The sequence below is a fragment of the Lepus europaeus genome, chromosome 8, assembly GCF_033115175.1.
Source record: "Lepus europaeus isolate LE1 chromosome 8, mLepTim1.pri, whole genome shotgun sequence".
Classification (NCBI taxonomy): Eukaryota; Metazoa; Chordata; class Mammalia; order Lagomorpha; family Leporidae; genus Lepus; species Lepus europaeus.
Window position 1 is genome coordinate 82,806,755 of NC_084834.1, and position 10,791 is coordinate 82,817,545.

At 49.8% G+C, this 10,791-nt stretch overlaps 1 protein-coding gene across 1 annotated transcript in view; it reads right to left on the reverse strand.

Moving 5' to 3' along the window:
- Positions 1-10,055, reverse strand: part of BMPR1B (bone morphogenetic protein receptor type 1B) — a 434,320-nt gene extending 424,265 nt beyond the window's left edge. Inside the window, exon 1 of the mRNA XM_062199848.1 lies at positions 9,990-10,055. The gene's annotated coding sequence lies outside the window, so the exon portion shown is untranslated. The remainder of the gene's footprint in view (positions 1-9,989) is intronic.
- Positions 10,056-10,791: the final 736 nt, after the last annotated feature.

Below are 10,791 nucleotides of genomic sequence, written 5' to 3' on the forward strand. Positions count from 1 at the left end.
TGCAAATAGCTCACCGAGCAAAACTGGTTTTTTACCGCTACGGTATCCAGGATCATGAAGCACACTAAGTAAAACTAATAACTGGCATGTTTAAAGTCCTTCTATCACATACTGTCATTTAAGTTTAGTATTATTTCCTACTGAAAATTACAGAACACGGTAAAATATTGAGAGATGATGTTTATCCCCTGCATTAGTATATTATTGGAATCCTGCCTCCAATATGCAAGAGAGGGAACAGACTGACCATTTAAAAATTAAATGCTAGTAAAATTTACTTTGGAACAATTCACGTTCCCCTGAGCGACGTTTCGTCCTGCATCTCAGTATTGTAGAAGCTCGCTCTCGGCGGCTCAGGATGAGTAAGTCATGACTCCACAGCAGCCTGGTCATGGATTCTTCTCGGTCCATCTGGCTGCTGGCTGCACCACGGCAGTGACTCACAAGAATGAAGCAACCTGAGGTCACCTACTCCAGGTCTTTCAGACAGAACTGCCAACGGCTTACCAGGTGGTTCCAATTTCCGAGAATAGTTACAATGAGGGAGAAACTCCTAGAGACACCATTTTATTTTCATATTGTCTCTGGCCACAGAACTGGGTAAGGAAGGAAGGTCTTTTGAAATGCAGATTACCAATCATTCTGAAGGCAGAATCACTGCATGGCTCGGATTAAAAATATAATATAAATAAAGTCGAGTGCAAAAAAAAGGAAGGGCACAAAACCACATTATTTTATGCTCCTAAATTTGTAAAGAGAAAAGGAACCCAAAATGTTAAGAACGGCTATTTCTGTGTGGCAAAAGTGATCTTATTTGTTAAGAGTTACTTAGGGCCGGCACTGTGGCTAAATTAATCCTCTGCCTACGGCACCAGCACACCGGGTTCTAGTCCCGGTTGGGGCGCCGGTTCTGTCCCAGTTGCTCCTCTTCCAGTCCATCTCTCTGCTGTGGCCCGGGAGTGCAGTGGAGGATGGCCCAAGTGCTTGGGCCCTGCACCCACATGGGAGACCAGGAGGAGGCACCTGGCTCCTGGCTTCAGATCAGTGCATGTGCCGGCTGTAGTGACCATTTGGGGGGTGAACCAACAGAAGGAAGACCTTTCTCTCTGTCTCACTGTCTAACTTTGTCAAAAAAAGAAAAGTTACTTAGGTACCCCAAGTTGACCTTGAAGAATATCTATTTTTTACTATTAGAAAAAATAACATTTTTTTAGAAAACATTATGCACCAATTTCATACTCTGTCAGCTACAGGTCCAGCATATACTCACATGTATACTGACTGGAAGTCTTTCTATGGATGATAAACACTCGTTTTCACTTGTATAAAGAAGATGTTTTTCAAAGAAAACACGGGCACTGGACTCCTACTCTATGATTAGCATGATGAGACGTAGGAACAAATCTTGGCAAAAAAAAAAAAAAAAAAAGGTGGCTTTCTTTCAGGAGACAACTGACTGGTGAGGATGTTTAGTCAGCTATTTGGCTCTGCTTTTTTTTCCTAAAATATGTTAAGAACAGTAGCTCAACGACACATGTGGGGAAAGATACACGTCCCATGGTCAAAGACACCTTTGGGGAAATGCACAATGAACATGTCTGCAGGTCTCAGGTTTTGTTGATCAGTTATTTACTCACTCATCAAACTCTCAGGCGGTGTTCACTACCTGCCTGTCACTGTTGTAAACACGTCACAGACATCCACTATCCTAGTTCTCCAACAGTCCTATGTGGTACGGATTACCGTCATCCCCGCGGTACAGATGACGCACAGAGATTTAGTCATTTGCCCGGGATCTCAGCTGGGAAGTGACAGAGCCAAGAATCATACCCAGACAGCCCAGCCCCAGAGGCCCCACAACAAACCAACTGTGGGGCCTCCCCAGAAACCCCCTGGGCTGCACACCTCACACTCCACAAAACCACTGCTACAGGGAACACATGTGCAAGGGCACAGGCGATCAGGTAATGAGACAAACGTCTCCACGCAAACTGCTTATCCCGATTAGCCAAATAGTTCACCCTACCCAGAAGGCAGAAACTGAAAGGAATTTTGATGAAATAAAGAAATACATATATAAAATTTTTTTTCAAAAAAAAATTTTTAAATAAAATTTTTTTGTATTTAATGAACAAAGATCTTCCATCCACTGCTTCACTCCCCAAATGCCTGCAAAAGCTGTCGCAGACCAAAGCCAAGAGCCCATAACTCAATCTTGGTCTTTCATATGGGTGGCAGGGGACCCAACGCTTTGAGCCATCACCAGTCGCCTCCCAGGGTATGCATGAGCAGGAAGCTAGAATCAGAAGTGGAGCTGGGACTTGAACCCAGGGACTTGGATACAGGATGCAAATGCCCCACGTGGCATCTTACCCACTGTACCCAACACTCGCCCCAGTGTGATTTCTGTACTATCACAGTCAAGAGTATCCTAATTTCCAGAGATTATCTGTGTGGTAAAAGTAATTGGCCATTTTACTATTTTCTTCCTACCTACACAACTTTCTAAAAATTCTAATAAATATAAACAGCAGAGAAGTGAGGAATCTTAACACCCTTTAAGAATCAGATTAAACATTAAATGCTTAGAATGCACATACTGATGTAGAATGATATTACCAATGCATGGCTGAATGGAAAATGCAGCTAATGAAACATGATCCTATTTTGTTGAAAAAAATACATGCACAAGAAAATTCTTAAAGGACATGTGTATATACATATATATCAAATAATTAATTTTAGCTAATGGCATAACGCAGTTTCTTTCTCAAGGTTTATCTGTAATTCTGAATTTTCCTGCCAAGAAGATTTACTGTACGTGTCATCAGGAAAGCTTTTCAAATTCACACACTAAAAGCCTGCATTAACAGGTGCAGGTTAGCTACAGCCCCTCAGACATACACGCCCTGCCTCTCAGTGCTTGTGATGTCAAGCACATGCGGAGTCCTCCTACTAGCCTCCAACACTGCACCCTGCTCATCTCTTCTTTGGCCACAGTCACAATCCTCACCCTCACCGGTAAATATTACACTTATTTCCTTACTTCCTGTCCCCTCCCTAATGCTCAGCCCAAATAAGGGCAAGGATCTCCCTTTGTGTATGCACAGTGGATGCCTAACAGAGCACCTAGGCCTGACAAGTGACTCTATAAATATGCACTGTGTGGATGCATGAATCAATGAGTGGGTGGGATGAAGCATAGACATTGGATGCAAACAGACTACAATGTAAAAAAGCTTCAACCAATAAGTGACAAAGTAGTTATATAACCACAACTTGGGTCAAAGTGCCACTGTCTCTCTCTCTCTCACACACACACACACACACACACACACAGAGAGAGAGAGGGGGAGAGAGGGAGAGAGAGAACAGATCCCAGAGGAGAACAGATGTCCACGAGAGGTTAGGAGGCCAGCTGTTCTTCCCAAGTCAAGAGGACTCCAAAAAGGAAGAGGCAGAAGCTGGCTCAACTGAAAATGGGACCCCCATTGATTCAGCTCCTAACAAACGGAAGATTTATAAACAATTTAATACAGAGTGTGTTGGCGTGTAAAAGCACCCCTAGGGTGGTACAGTAAATCACACGCGTAGAAGCAAGGGAGCTATCCCAGAGAGGACTGGAATCCAGAGAAGGCCGCCTCGCAGGGTGCAGTGACTCAGAGCACAGGGACCCAGGCAGCCCAGGCTGACTCAGCCACGAAGGAGCCACCAGAGGAGAGCCCACCCCATTCCCCACCCTCCCCCTGCGCCGTACCATGGGCTCTGCCACGACCCAAGCCAGAGTGGGGCATCCAGGTTATCTTCCTGTGCCAAGAGGGTCTCACACAAGCAAACAGCAGAAACCTCATATGGAAGCCGGGGCAGTAACATGGAATTTTAGCAAAAAGAAGTAAGACTGAGAGAACACAAGTACAAGGAGACTCCACTAATTGGAAGTGATCGAGAGAAATGGTGCAAGAGAACTGGCAGATAGATAAAAGTTAGGTCATGGCACGCACTGTGCTACGTTCTAATCAGAGGGAAGGATTTAGGAGAGTCTCGCATCATACAGACTATTACAGATAAATGGCCACTGGACAACAGAATAGCAGCTTCTTTCCAGAAAAAGAGCCGATGATAACTTAGCGCCTTTTATAGATGGTTGTAAAGTGTATTCGTTAGATAAAACTCACTGATTCCTTTCAAGAGATTAATTTAGACAAAGGCACCATCATTACAGGCTTCCTTGCAGTCATTGTAGATTTGTAAATCATCAAATTAACTAGTGACAGATGTTTCTGTATTTGTTTAAGTCCATATCTATCTAACTGCTATAAAAACGACTAAAACGTTTATCTCAAGACAGCCAGGCAAGAAATGTTATAAAGAGATATACTGGCTTGTATCTTTTTCCTTTAGCCAATATGTAAATACAATTTCCAGAAAATTCATTTCCAAACTTACTACTTTGTAGTTTCTCAAGCTGCAGCCACACACAGCCATACGCTTGTTCAAAGACAGGAAAAATAAAATCAGACAGCTTTAAGTTGCTGCACTCTGAGAGGGTGCCTTCAACAGGATGCAACAACTACTTACTGAATGCCCACTGCGTACTAGCACCCAAAGGGCTGGGACTTCATGGTGGCAAGATGCAGATCCAACAACTCAGACTTCACAGTAGCAAGAAGCCTCCCACGCTGTCAGAACTGAGGGTTCCAAACAATGGCATACCCAGTGATAGGCATCCTGCTTTTTTTTCCCTTTCCTTTCGGGCACAGACCCAGATGTATGAAAATGAAGCCAAGAGACGCTGGTTCAGGTTTGCCGTCCCCTCTGCTTTTTAGAACAAGCCAAGCATCCGCCTGCAGTGCAGGTATCACTCCAGTTACCACACTTCCCAGGACAGACCACAGGGGACCACAGGCTCCCACGGGCCTGGAGATAGCTGGAGGAAAGCAAAGAGGTGACATCAGCCAACGATGAGAAGGTGCCAAGGTCTTATGCTGGAAAACACAAGTAACCGTTCAATGATTTCTTGTAACGTAGACCAAGGCCAAATGAAAATGGAGAGGCGTGATTCAAATGATCCTCCTGTTAGGTGGCAAGAATGCTACCCAATCAATCTCTCCAGGGCTCGCCCCCCCCCCCCCCCCTGCAACCCAGCCCTTGGCTACATCATTCTCACAGCCTCCCAGGGAGTCTTCCTCCAGACGGTCCCACTCCCTCTGGACGGATGTGCTAGGTCATCGCTGCGCACGTCTGTTTAAAAATCCTCCGGGGTGTTCCACAAAATGCACCACAGGCCTGGCTATCTCTGACCTCATTCCTATCATTTCCCACAACTGCCTGAGTCCAAGCCCCGGGGCCTGTCCACTGCCAGCTTCCTCTGCTGGGAAGTGCTCCCAGACACCATGGACTGCTCTTATTCTCCCTGAAGTGTCTTCAGCGAAGTTCCTCGACCATCAGATCCGTGGCAGCCCAGCCACTCCCTGGGGTGTCACCCTGCCTTGTTCTCCTAATGCAGCTGGCACTGTCAGAAATTATCAGAAATTGTCTTTCCTGTGTACTTGCTTGTAGGTCAATCATGTTTGCGCTCTCTACAACCTAAGTTCAATGACAGCAAGGTCTTGGGTCTCTTGGGGCTACAGTCTCCCAACAGTGTAGAAAAGCCACAGGCAGAGCAGACAAACGTTTCAATTAAAATGAATGTAATTAAAGTATTGCCATATAAGTGGATGTCCTTCAAAAAAAAAAAAAATCACAGGAACAAGACTGCTTAATGAAAATGATGCATTCCCCTTCTCCTACTACTACAGCCGAGTGTAAAACATACTCAGAAGCAACATGAAAATGTCCCTCTGTTCTACTCCCTTCTCTCCCCAGGCTCTATCCATAGCAGCTTTTATTTTCCCTAATTTAAGACATTCATTTGAAAGGCTGAGTGGCAGAATGTAAGAGAGAGACAGAGGGAGAAAGAGAGAGGAAATGAGAATCAATCTCTTTCATGTGCTGGCTCACTCCCCCAGATGGCCACAACCGAAGGCAGGAGCCCTGAACTCCAGCTGAGTCTCCCACGTGAGTGCAGGGGTCCAAGCACTTGGACATCTTCTGCTGCTTTCCCAGGTACATCAGCAGGAAGCTGCTTCGGAAGTAGAGCAGCTGGGACTCTGAGAGGGAGAGGGAGTGCCAGTGCCTCATTCAGCACTCTAACCCACTGCACCACAATGCTCGCCCATTTTTTTCCCCTCAATTGAATGCAGTGGAAATCACTTTTGAATCTGGGTGTCCTGCCCTAGTCCCTCTCTTACCTGAATGCTCTCCTGCCTCTGTGGCTTTCCAACAGCTTCCACTTCAATTTCTGCCATTACCACTTCAGCATACCAAATTCAACAATCAGTTACCTCTCAGGCAAAATCAGTTTCTCCTGCCACCCTTAATACTCTTCCCAACCACCATCTAGATACGGTTAGAGAAGCCACAAAGGCCTTGATTATGTGGTCAACAAGAACTGAGAGACTGCAGAGCATCAGCCAAAGTGGTCTTCAAGCCTTTCTGAAGCTGTGTTAGCCTTTATTCATATAGAAGCTTCCAAGGAAGTCTGGTATGTCAAACAGATGAACACACCGTTGTTCTGGGAGTTAAATGGGTGGTGTCTGAAGAAACATTTCAAAAAGCACCACTAATCTGTCCCAAACCTTTCTCTTCTCCCCAGCCTCTCGGCACACTATGAGAAAGGAGCAGAAGTTAGCCTGGAGAGCCCCAATCCTCCCTGCAGGCAGGAATTCCTCTGCTCCAGAGGACACAGTTAGCACCCAGCACCCTCGAGCAACTTGTAGATCAATGTTCTGAGAGATTGTATCACAAATGATGGTCAGTTACTACAAATCACACATTTCATGCCCAGATTTTCTTGGTGGGCAAAAAAGCGTATCTTGAGAGCTGGATCACAACTGTCAGCTTCTAATCATGCATGGATTTATCCACTTCCCATGAAGGCAGGCAAGCAGGAGTCCCAGCAGGCAAGCAAGTGGGTCCCTCCATGCCCCAGCACCTCTCTTTCTGCTCCTGAGCACCTTTTGCAAAATCGTCAGGCCTCCCCATCTTCATCTTTTTTTTTTTTTTTTTTTTTGACAGGCAGAGTGGACAGTCAGAGAGAGAGACAGAGAGAAAGGTCTTCCTTTTGCCGTTGGTTCACCCTCCAATGGCTGCCGCAGTAGCACGCTGCGGCCGGCGCACCGCGCTGTTCCGATGGCAGGAGCCAGGTGCTTCTCCTGGTCTCCCATGGGGTGCAGGACCCAAGGACTTGGGCCATCCTCCACTGCACTTCCTAGCCACAGCAGAGAGCTGGCCTGGAAGAGGGGCAACCGGGACAGAATCCGGCGCCCCGACCGGGACTAGAACCCGGTGTGCCGGCACCGCAAGGCGGAGGATTAGCCTAGTGAGCCGCGGCGCCAGCCCCCATCTTCATCTTTAATGTTAACCTGTGTGAGATGGCCTCCCAGACTTCCATTCCTTGGTCCTGATCTGCTCTTAGTCCAGGCTCTCCGGTGTCCCCTGTGCTACTGCATCAACCAAGACCCACTCCCACAAGTTAGAGGCGAGCTGGAAGGCCATCCACCAGCCATCAAGGACTTCTTGAGTATGTCTTACATGCCAGGCACTTTGCTGGGCACCTAAAATTCAGAGAGAACAAAGGAAAGCTGTCTCACCTCGCTGAGGTCACTGCCCAACAGGGAAGAGCCCAACATGCCACCACACAACAGAGAGGCGGGCACTGACACAAGTGCATCAGAAGATCTGAGCCATGGAGGAAGATCAGGGGTGCTGGGGTGTAGTAGCTGACAGCTGGCTTCAGAGCTGAGTGCTCATTCAGGAACCCTTGGGGAAAGACAGGTGCCACACCCACTGAAGGATATGCATTTCACATAACAATACCATCAGCAGGTGCTGCAATCGAAACACTCGATCAGGCCATCTCACTTTTTCAAAATTTACAAGGCAGAATGTGGACAATTTCCTTTTACTAAACATTCCTAAGAGCTGGTACATTTTGAGAGACCTGGATGAGCACACCACAGGTAGTGGCAGCATGTCACCCAGGAACGGTCATCTAACAGGGGACTTCAGACAACCCTGTCCAAATGCTGGGTAGCACCTGGCAGACAAGGTAGCCAATAAACTGATGATTCACTCAGTGACATCAATCAAGATTTTTAACTCCCCAGAAACCAACATTTTGATTTACAAATCACAAATCAGTGCCATTAAAATTCAGCAGCAGCTCCCAGCACATGAGTAATGAGATCATATCAACATGTCTCATGTGACCCAAAGGAAAACGTGGGCTTTCTAACTGGTAATTCAGACTGGACAAACAACACACTGTATCAAGTTCTGTAGCCCTAGGCCATATTTTGGGGAAAACAAAGGTACCTTATGCATGACTAAAGCAAACAGTGAAAATCAGAGCAATTAATTCGCCAGCTATGTTTCCCGTAATAAGCCATCACTACTACCGTGATCTGCTTACAACACACACAGTTTATTTGCATCACACAATGATCGAAGTGTGTCCCGAGTCTTGTGTTCCACTAAGATGTCATATCTTTCAAAACATCTTCATAAAGAACGTTCTCCAAAGAGACGACTGATCCCCGGGATGTCTCGTGTTTGAAAAATCACTGACAAATCCTTGCCTATTTTCCTTCCAGTTAGAAATAGTTCTTCTTGATCCCGAGAGTGTAAAGAGGTATGAAAGTACAAAGACTGAGTATTTTCTTAAATACAAATATCCCAGTGGACAGAGGCCATTTCCCATAAGTTTCCCAAAACAATACTTAGGAAAAAAGGATCACTAGGATCCTAAAAATATATGTAAGAAAACAGAGATTAGTTGGTATAGAATTTTCCTTTAAGTGCCTTTTCAAATACTTTGCAGCTGAACCCTCTCAACATTGGGGAGTGAGTGTGTGTGTGTGTGTGTGTTTCCCCAGAACTGGGAATCTTTTCTCAGGTGGTTCTGCTTTGCTCCGAGTACGCGTGGCGCATTCTCTTACACGCTGAAGGCAATTAAACATCCCTCTCCTGTTTTCTTTCACTGTCACCTTTGGGGCCACCCAGAGCCACTGACCTCACCTTGCGGAAAGATGACTAAGAAATGAACACTTCCTAATAACACAGGTGAGCCACAGCGTCCCCAACGACCACAACAAGGGCAGCAGCCCGAAAAGCCCCCGCACGCGCTGCCTTGGAGGACCGAGTCCAGGATCTGAATCCCAACCCCGCAACCGTGCGCACAGACGGGAACGCGGAGCCCTGGCGGTCACCGGGAACCGCAGGGAGACCGAGCTCAGAGCGCGGGGAGAGACGGAGCGGAAAGGACACTTGGACAGAGAGGAGAGCTAGGGAGAGGGAGGCCCAGTGAGCGAGGGGGCCGGAGGGAAGGGCAGAGGGACCGCGGAGTGGAGGGAGAAACGATGGGAGTGAGGAGAGCCGGAGAGACGGACGGACAGACACAGAGTGAGCGAGCGCGCGAGGCGCGGAGACGGCGACCGAGCCGAGGGACCTCCCAGCCGCGCACCTCCGCCCTTGGAGAGAGGCTGGGTCCCGGGGCAGGTGGCTGGGCCCGAGCCGGGAGCCTGCGGGTGGTTGCCTCGGCGGGCCCCGCGCCCCGGATTCCGAGCCCGCCTTCACTCCATCCCTCGCGTGCAGGTCCCTGTCTCCCCGGCCCTGGGTGCACGTGTCCCGCCCGCCGCCGCCGCCGCCACCACCACCCCGGCCCCTCGCCAGAGCGGTCGGCTCGAGGCCTCGGGTCCCGGCAGAGCCGCCCGCACACAAAGCCCAGGCGGCGTCCAGCGCCTGCCCCGCTCCCCGTCCCGCCCGCAGCCACGGCCGCCCGGCTACAGCCCTGCCCCGCGGACGCCCGCAGGCTCAGCCTGGGAGCCCCCCAGCCCGCGTGCTGAAGGAGGGGGCCCCACCGCGCCCTCCAGCCCGCGTGCGCTCCTCACCCGCAGCTCCGCTCCCGCACTCGCGTCCTCGGCACCGCGGTCCCCGCACCGCCCGGAGCCCCGCAGAGGCTCCGCCGACTCCGCGCCCCGCGCCGTCAACTTCTGGCCGCCGCGGCCGCTGTGCCGCCGCCGCCGCCGCCGCCGCCGCGGGACTTTTTTTTTTTTTTTTCCCCTCTGCTCCTCGGCTGCCTCTGGAATTTTTTTCACTTGCCCTCTCCAGCTCCCACTAGTGATTGGAGACTGAGAGCCAAGCACTTAGCGGAGGGATTGCACCGCCCGACGCACTTGGAGCGGCCCCAGCGCCGCTGCCTGGGTGAACAGCGCGGGCCAGCGGCGCTGCCCGGTACCCTGGGCGCTCGTGGCCCGGGGACAGCTTCCCAAGCCCGGGCCGCTCCCCAGGGCGTCCCCTCCGTGCCGGTCGTGTCTACGAAGGGGCTCCCCCAAACTGCCCTGGGATGTGAGGAACAAAGATCCGCGGCAGCAGTGTCCCGGAGGCGCCGCCCGCGCGCAGAGGACCCAGGGCGTGGACGCGGATGCCCGCGGACACACACCCGGGGCGAAGCCGAGGCGGCGTGGACGGCGCTTCTCAGACACGCGCGCCGGGCCGCGGGCGCTCGGAGGGTCAGGTGGGGGCGTGAACAACCTGCAGACCCACGGTTGGGCCCCCTGGGGCAGTGAAAGCGGCGTGTCTCGCGACTGTTAACGAACGGAACAAGTTTTCCCGTTTGTAGTTGATGACACGTTAACAATTAGGTTTGCGAAAAGTCTGTAACATCTTTGTGTTGGCGGTCTCCTTGAGACT